Consider the following 9,370-nt stretch of genomic DNA (forward strand, 5'->3'; position numbering starts at 1 on the left):
GCCAGACGCCACCGTCGATGACGACTACTACTACTCGGGAGGTGCCTACTACTACGTGCTGCCCGCTGACGGCGACTAGGAGTAGTTTAGGAGGATCCCAGGTAGGAGGCCTGCGCCTCTTTCGATCTGTATCCCAGTTTGTGCTAGCCTTCTTAAGGCAAACTTGTTTAACTTATGTCTGTACTCAGATATTGTTGCTTCCACTGACTCGTCTATGATCGAGCTCTTGTATTCGAGCCTTCGAGGCCCCTGGCTTGTAATATGATGCTTGTATGACTTATTTTATTTGCAGAGTTGTGTTGTGATATCTTCCTGTGAGTCCCTGATCTTGATCGTACACATTTGCGTGTATGATTAGTGTACGATTGAATCGGGGGCGTCACAAGTTGGTATCAGAGCCGACTGCCTGTAGGAATCCCCCTTCCACACTCCTTGGCCGAAGTTGAGTCTAGTTATTGTAAAACTTTTTACTAACATGGCTGTGTGGCCTATGGGCCCACGTCGCCATTGGGTGGTATTAGGATCTTTTACTCCTCAATCCTTACTCCGGGACTCTAAACTCTCTCCTACTCGGGTTAAACGATTTTACTAACTTTAACATTAAGATGCCATGACCACGTTCACCCCAAGGTTGGATAAGCCCTAGCTATTCATTAGAGTGTATATTGAACATTATCCACACTGTCAGTTGACTCCTTTGAAACATCTTTTTTTTCAGATGGAACCCACAAGACAGGTCGTGCGCCACAGGACGGCCATTGGTGCCTCGGGATCACCTGCTGTGTTGGTTGAGATGATGACCTATCACTACTAGGGAAAAGCCTATACACAGAATTTTACCAGTAGCACTGTACAAAATCAAGCGCTGCTGCTACTTAGTAGCAGCGCGCGTAAATAAACCGCGCTACTGCTATGACTTTAGGAGTAGTGCATACTAGCGAAAAGCGCTGCTGCTACGTTTGAACTGGGCGCACATGGCTAGCCGAACCTAGCAGTAGCACGTATAATGGCCCAGCGCTACTGCTAATCTCCTTAGCTGCAGCGCGCTTACGTGTAAAGCACTGCTGCTAACAGAAATAAAATAAAGTGAAAAACAAGTAGAAAAGTAAATGAAAATGAAAGAAATAGAAAAAGGAGAAAGGGAAAAAATAAAATGTAAAGAAAAATAAAAGAAAAAAGGGAAAAAAGGAGAAAGGAATAGCAGTAGCGGGTTTCAGTAAACGCGCTATAGCTAACTTAGCTATAGCGTATTTCTGGAAACGCGCTACCGTTACGTTTCACTTAAACAGCGGTTTCCCCCCACCCCGCCCCCCGGCCACCAATTCTTCCCCAAATCGTCCCTCGCCCTCACCGCCGTCTCCTCACCGCCGCTGCCCTCAGCCTCACCGCCGCCGCCCGATGCCGCCCTTAGCCTCACCGCCGCTGCCCGAGGCCGCCCTCAGCCTCACCGCCGCCGCCCTCAGCCTCACAGCCACCGCCCAAGGCCGCCCTCCACGTCACCGTCGGCGCCCTCCACCTCACCGCCGCCCGAGCCCGCCCAGGACCGCCCTTGCCCGTGCCCGAGCCTGCCCTCTCCGCCCCTGCCTCCGTCACCGAGCACCTCCCCGCCACCGTCTCTCCCCTGTCTGTAAGTCCCCCACCCCTCCCCCTCACTCATCTCTCTCTGTATTTTAGAGAAAAAATTAGATGTTAATTAGATGTTTTTCAGTTAGGGCACTAGAGTTTTGCTAGGTTAATTAGGTTAGTAGTGCTGCTAGTAGTATTGGTAAAGTAGGTTAATTAGGTGATGTTAAATGAATAACCTAAATGAATGAAATTAGTAGTTAACTGAATTTTTTTTCCTTTCATCATTATAGAGCACTAAAGTTAACTGAATTTTGTTCTATTAGTAGTTAAATGAATTTTCTTCTACACTGTTCGCACATGTGGTTGCTCGTGTATATTTGGACGTTGTTTGCAGGGAATGATGCTTAGTGGCCTATGTTTTGCCAGAATGTTGATTCATTTCTTTTCCGGCAAATTTTAGGTTCTCGATTTGTCCACTTTTTAGCAAAGCTCATGCCGAAATTTTCCGTGAATTTCGGCATGACTTGTGCTAAAAACTAGGACATATCGAGTGCCCGCGATTTGCCGCACCAGGAAGGAGTCAACATTCCTGCAAAACAATAGGCCTTTTTTATGTCATTATTCATTTTATTAGGTCTAGAATTAATTGACTAGATTTAATCATAGGAAAAATGGCTAGCAACGATGAAGGACAGGGTTCTGGTGATTGCGACGACGCCTACCGGGCGGCAGAAGAATTTTTTAGCCTTACCGATGATCAACCGATGTTATTGCTGGGCCCACCGGTGGCATCGGGGACTGAGACCGACACGCAGACCGGTGCTAAGACTGAGACTGGCGCTCAGACTGGCATCGAGATCGACGCTGAGACTGAGACCGGCGCTGCCTCGGGGAGCGGAGCCGGTGTAAAACCGAAAGCAAAGAGGCAACGGGTTCCTAACAAACTCAGGACTACTAGAGTGGTGGTCACGGAGGTGGACGACGGCAATTTTGAGCCAACAACGCCCGAGGAAGCGCGTCGATGCTACGGCAATCAAATAGGCTGCATCGTACGGACAACCGCCACCATCAACGATGAGAAACTACAGAAGATAGAAAATATGAGGAGCTCCCTCCTAAAGAAGTTTCACCAGATATTCTTGTTCCCGGGCCGGAATGAGAAGGATTATAAAGATCCACATGAGGACCCGACAATGAAGAAGATAAACAAACACGCCATGACCAAGTTTAGCGATGCGTTGGCCGCCTGGAAAAATCGAGTGAAAACAAGGATCATCGACAAGAAGGAACCCTACTCCGAGATTGTAAAGGATAATCCGACAATCACGGAAGAGTAGTTTCAAATATTCAAGGAGGCTTGTGAGGCCGAAGATGCCAAAAAAAAGTCTAAGTACATGAAGGGGCTTCAAGAGAGGAACATTGGGAGCCACCACCTCGGAAGCCGTTGTTACGGCGGAAAGAGGTCCAAATGGGCCAAGGAGGACGCGGAAGCCGCGAGTCTGGGCATCCCAGACCCCTTGGCGGAGTTTACCGTCCCGCAGGAGCGTGACGTCCTCAGGGCCCGGCACCGTTGGGACCCAGTGAAAAAGGTTTACGAAACAACACCGGTCATTACGGAGTTCATGAGACTGCTGTTAATTTTAGTTTCTGATCAATTCGACTGCACACGTTAGTCATATTTGTAAACGATCGTTGTGTCTTTTGCAGAGAGAGCAGCACAGGATTGCGGCCGAAAGCGACTCGCCGTCTGAGGCATTGGCGAGGCCCAAGTGGGACACTCCATTCAACCGGGCGTTGAACATATTGAAACAACAACCGGTGGATACTCGACCGTCGTATGGACGCGTGCACGGTGTCGGAGACGGCGCCACGTGGAAGAAGTACTACCGTGATACCACGGAGGAGAGAAAGGAAAGACGGAGGTTAAATGAAGAAAACATCGACAAGAGGGTTGAGATTGCAGTTGAGAAGAAATCAACTGACACAGTTGCAACAGTGGTAGCTGCCGCAAAACAGGTGGCTTTAGATATCTCTACTACCTTGGTTCCGGCCGTTTCCAATTGGACCAGGAAAATCCAAAAAAAGATGCAGCGGACTTTCCCCTTGCTGACTTCTTGGCGGGGAGCAGCTCGACTAGCGTTGCACCAGCACCTGCAGCTGCACCTGCTCCCGCACCGGCTCCCGCACCAGCTCCCGCACCGGACGTGCTAGGCGGTGCTTCGTCTTTGGCTGAGCTCGACGCCCTCACGGTATCTGTCACACCGGCCCCCTTCAATATAAATGTATAATCTCCTGTTTTCATTGCCTTTCGGATGTCTCACGTCGCAGACTTTTCTTTGCAGGCCGACGAAACCCCGTGCACCATATTGTACACCATCGGCGACCAGAAGGTGGACGTGGGGAAGGCGACGATAATGGAGCCGAAGGAACCATTGTTCCACAGCTGGCCAATCCCCCCGAACGTCTTCAAGGTTTCCGTGGCCAGTGTCAAACCCGGGCCACGAGAATTTGCCTCCTCTAGTACTACGGGGGGATGACGACGAGACACCGCGACGGCTTGGTGATTGTTGCAATGCTGGGTGGGTCCTGTTGTGGCCAAAGAGTCTGCTTCGTCTGGAGGCGGCCAGGAGCACACCCACGAGCACGCAGCCTCAGCAAGGTATGAACATCAACACCCCACCTACCCAATTATCGTCGGGTGTCGGGTTGGGTGATAGCGGATGGGTTAAGGAGGAGGCTCCATTAGTCGCTGATGACGTCTCCATGGATGAGGATGAGGACGACGATGGCGTTGCTGAACAGTATGTCTATACTGGCGCCTCCTCAGGGTTTGAGCGTCATGAGTCGGTGCCTGAATTGTCGTCTCAACATATTATGGATGACCTTCCGGTAGTAAAGAAGTTTAGGAAGAGAGCGAGGAAAGGCAAAAAAGTTGTTTCTATGATCCAGCCGCCTCAGCAGCCTCGGCTTCAGGACCGTATAGATATCCCCGGTGCGGATAAATGGCATATCCCCGGTCAACCAATCCTACCTGCAACAGTGCTACGGGCCAGATTCGGCAATCTAAAGAGACTTCATGACGATGTGCTGCAGGTAGAGAAAGACCTCATCGCCTCGAAAGATCCAGGATACCCACTCTACGTGGTTAACGTTCCGTGGCAAATGTCGTACATCGACAGCTTCCCCGCGGATAAGTTCTTCCTCCGATTCGATTACATATTCGACATGTTTCACGTGAAGAAGCTGGATTTTACGTTTGTCCGCCTTTATGCCTTGCACATGAACTACATCATCGGGGTTGAGCAAATATCTCATATCTGTGTTGCTGACCCGTACTACATGCACGAGGGCTTCTTGGGAGTCTGCGCAAATCACCGTGAATACGCGAGGGATTACATCGTCAGTTTCATGCTCACCAATAAGGACAAGGGGGCGATTCTCGTGCCTTATCATCCCGTGTAAGTCATCCGCGCTGCTATCCTTCCTTCGATTTCAATCATTCATTTGCACGGTGGAGGCTAATTAATTTGAGGACTTATTTTGCGCAGCGGCGGGCGCGCCGTCCTCATCATCCTCTACCCCCGATTCTCCCACGCTCTTTACTTGGACACGTCAAAGAACATTCACAAAAAGGATTACACCCACATCAAGGATGTTCTCGACAGTGCTATGTATCACCACCAATCACTTGGTGGAGAGGTCAGGGACAAGAAGATGAGGGGCGGCAGGGTCGCCTTCGGCCATAAGACCAACTTCTGCTGCATCCAGCAACTAGACGATTCTCTTAATGATGGATTCTATGTCCTACACCACATGCTGGAGTACAGACGGGATCACCAGAACCTTCGCATGGCACCTTCTTCCGACGATGCCCATATTCTGCAATGGGCAAAGGACATAGGAGATATCGAGGATCATCGACTTCGAGCTGAGTTCTATAACATCCAGCGCGAACTTGCCCAAATCATCATGAAGGAGGTCGTCGGAAAAACAGGGATGTTCTACGGAGAAGGACAAATGTCGTGGGAAGACGTCCGAACATGGATAGCCTCTCAGCGTCTCGACCTGAAGCCTTTCACTAGGCTCGGGGACTATCTCCCTGACTTGGATGGATGGAACGACATGTTGGAGTGATTGTCGATATATGACAATGTGTCCGTTTAGTCCATACTTTCTGTATGACAAAACTTTGAGTTATGCACGGTGAAACTTTATTTGTGATGTAATTAAACCGTCCTCCTCCTTGACTAGCGAAAATCACTCTAGTTAGGGCATTTTGGCGTACGATGAACTTTGTTATTTATGCTTATGATATGTTGTTTTTATTTTTGCCAAGTTTGTCTCTTTCTGTTGCTCAACTATATATGTTGCATATCATCGACTCATGTGATGATGCAAGTGCATAGATCATAGATGGCGAAGAAGTGCTATGACAGGAGTATATATACGACAAATGGCCGGAGTGTCAGGCCCTTCCGGTTTCCGAGCGATAGGCAGTAGTTAGTTTAGAGGTTCACGCTAATGCGAAAGAGGGATACGAACTCATGTTCTCAAAGTGATAGCTCTTCTCGCGTATATCATTGTTTAGATGGATGACGATGTATTTGCATATCATTCGAGACTTGTATCGCTATTTTCGAGATGATGACGAGAGACCACTTTGTGTTGGATAATGATTATGATGATGACATGATTTGATGATACTAATTGTATGTATATGCTATGATTACATTTGTATGTGTATGATATGCTAAAGATTATTGTATAAAGCCTATTCAAATACAAAACAAATATGCAGGAAAAAACTAATAAATAAACTAGTAGTAGCGAGGGGGGAAATTTAGCAGTAGTGCCGCATTGTCAGTAGCGCGTCCCAGCAAATAGCGCTGTAGATAATATCAGTAGCGCCCTTTCCCAAAGAGCGCTACAGCTATTCATGTATAGCAGTAGCGTGGGACAACCGGCGCTACTGCTATACGTTAGCTGTAGCGCCTTATTAGTAGCGCCGGTGCCCGCGCTACTGAGAGGCCCAAAACCCTCGCTGCTGGTAGGCTTTTCCCTAGTAGTGTATCTAGGTTATCGCTGGCACCCTGAGTACACCGTCTGTGAGGAGTATAGGGACTTCAACCAGGAGCAGTACCGTGCCATCGTCCACCTCTACTCTCGGGAGTATGACTCCACTACTATGATGCACACTGCTCATGGTGTTGGAGTGACTATCGACATGGCGGTCCACGATGCTGCTTATGCTGCTCTGACACGTCTTCGTGGAGAGTATCAGGAGTTGGACACCTCCCCCATCAGGCACATTGCTATCGCATCCGATGTTGGTGCGGAGGGATACTACACTACTGCCTACTCCACTGTCACCCGAGAGCCCTTGTACCATCAGGACCTGGTTCTGCATGCTGATGGGCTGGATAGAGCTAACTGAGCTCTTCGCCATGAGTTGTACACCACCCGTCAGCACTTGTATCGTGCTCTGACGCTGTTGCTCCCCTTTGTCCGATCTGGTGATCTGTCGCGTTCTGCGATCTACCCTGCCAGGACCGTGACGCCCCAGGGCGTCGGTTTTCCAGATGTGGGAGGCTACTCTCCTGCACTTGGTCCTTTCCTGCCACCTGCGCATTGGGTTCTGCACCAGAGTATCCGCGGACCCCAGGCTACTCGTTTGGAGGTCTTCCCTTCGCGTCACTACCAGCTGTCAGGCTACACCTACCTCCACAGTTCCTCCTGGTACTAATGTAGGCTTTCTTGTTAGTGTTAGGTGCATTTGCCGCGAGCTTGCGTGCCGCCTATGATGTTCTTAGTCTGTGTACCGAACTCTATGCATGATCACTTTTGTAAGATGTGCCAACTACTATGTAGTATCTATCGTGTTCCTTTCATTATGCATGTTTCATCATGAATGATACTTGTCCTCGCAATTTATCAATGCTGAACTACCCCTGTTATATAATAGCAGGATGGTTAGACCGGGTGGTCATGGTCGTGGTGCAACGCCCCACCACCGCCTGAGTACATGGCTGGGATGATGCAACAGTTTGAGCTGAATCGTCAGTTCATGGAGAATATTATGGCTCAGTTTCCTCGCCCCAATATGAACCAGCAGCCAACCCAAGTGACTCTGCAGGATTTCATGCGCCTCAACCCAACCGTGTACCGCAGCTCAACTCAGCCTCTGGATGCTGATGACTGGCTCCGTGACATCACCTATGAGATGGAGTCTGCTGATGTAGCCCCTGCCAGCTACGTCACCTTTGCTTCCTTCTTCCTGAAGGGACCCGTAGCTCAATGGTGGGACAGCCACAGGCGTACTCTGCCGGTTGGAACAATCATCACCTGGCCAGACTTCCAAGCTGCTTTCCGTGCTCGCTTCATTCCTCAGGGAGTCATGGACCGAAAGAAGCGTGAGTTCCGCAACCTCACCCAAGGCAACAAAACTGTTGAAGCTTATCAGCGGGAGTTTCTGTACTTGTCCCGCTATGCTGAAGAGGACATTGCAACTGATGCACGTAGACAAGAGAAGTTTTGTGATGGCCTTCAAGCTGATATCAAGCTCGCACTTCTAGCGCATGACTTCGCTGATTTCGCCACCCTGGTGAACAAGGCCATCAATGTCGAAACTGGTCTGCAGGAATACCAGAGCTCTCACAGGCGCAGCCGTGACATGGGCTCATCCTCGGGCCCGTCTTCGCAGAAGCGTAAGATATGGATTCCCAACACTATGTACCAGCCAACTGCACCTGCCCCAAGGCAGTCCTATGCTGCACCTCGTCTGCCTGCTCCTCCAACTAGGCAACCAAGGCTTCCAGCTCCACCACCCCAAGCTCCTGTTCCCACTCCCAATAATGGTCTCTACTACAAGTGTGGTCAGCTAGGTCACCATGCCAGAGACTGCAATCAGAATCAGAATCAACTGGCCCTTCCCACAGCTGGTCGTGGAAGCAACCAGCCTCGCAACAACAGTGCCTAATCTTATGGTCGTGTTCATGCCAACCATGTTGATCTCAATGAAGTTCTAGACCAGCCTGCTACCATGATGGGTACACTCCTCGTAAATTCAGTACCAACATCTGTTTTATTTGATACGGGAGCATCGCATTCATTCATATCAGCTGAGTTTGCATTCATGCATGGCATTACATACGAAGAGATGAACACTGCGATTGTGGTACACACTCCTGCGGGCCAGTGTTAAACCTCTATGGTTAGTCACAATGTTCCCATTGAAATTGAAGGACTGGAATTCCTTGCCTCTCCCATCGTACTGAAGTCCTGTAGCATCGACCTCATTCTTGGAATGGATTGGTTGAAAGCGCATACTGCTTCTATAGTTTGCGCCACTAAGGTCGTCCTTCTGCTACACCCTTCTGATGAAATAATTGCTTACCAAGCTCATCTAGTTCAGAACGCCGAGGCACGTGTTTATGCCTTGAATGTGTTGAACGCTTCACCACTCAAGGTCATTGAAAACATTCCGGTCATTCGTGAGTTCCAAGACGTCTTCCCAGAAGAACTCCCAGGGATTCCCCCTGCTAGAGCTGTCGAATTCATCATCGACTTGAAACCCGGCACCACCCCTATAGCTAAACGACCCTACAAGATGCCGCCGCATGAACTCATTGAACTTAAGGAGGAAATCGACAAATCTCTTGTCAAAGGTTTCATTCGCCTAAGTTGATATCCTTGGGGAGCACCTTCTCTCTTTGTTAAGAAGAAGGATGGGACAAATCGATTAGTCCAAGACTACCGTCCTATAAACCAAGCTACCATTCAGAATAAATATCCTCTTCCTCGGATC

General features: G+C 49.3%; 1 pseudogene; it reads left to right on the forward strand.

Moving 5' to 3' along the window:
• Nucleotides 1-7,666: 7,666 nt before the first annotated feature.
• Nucleotides 7,667-9,039, forward strand: LOC147960969 (uncharacterized; annotated as a pseudogene).
• The last annotated feature ends 331 nt before the right edge of the window (nt 9,040-9,370 follow it).

This window comes from Triticum urartu, chromosome 7A (genome assembly GCF_056163025.1).
Source record: "Triticum urartu cultivar PI428250 chromosome 7A, HENAU_Tu73, whole genome shotgun sequence".
Classification (NCBI taxonomy): Eukaryota; Viridiplantae; Streptophyta; class Magnoliopsida; order Poales; family Poaceae; genus Triticum; species Triticum urartu.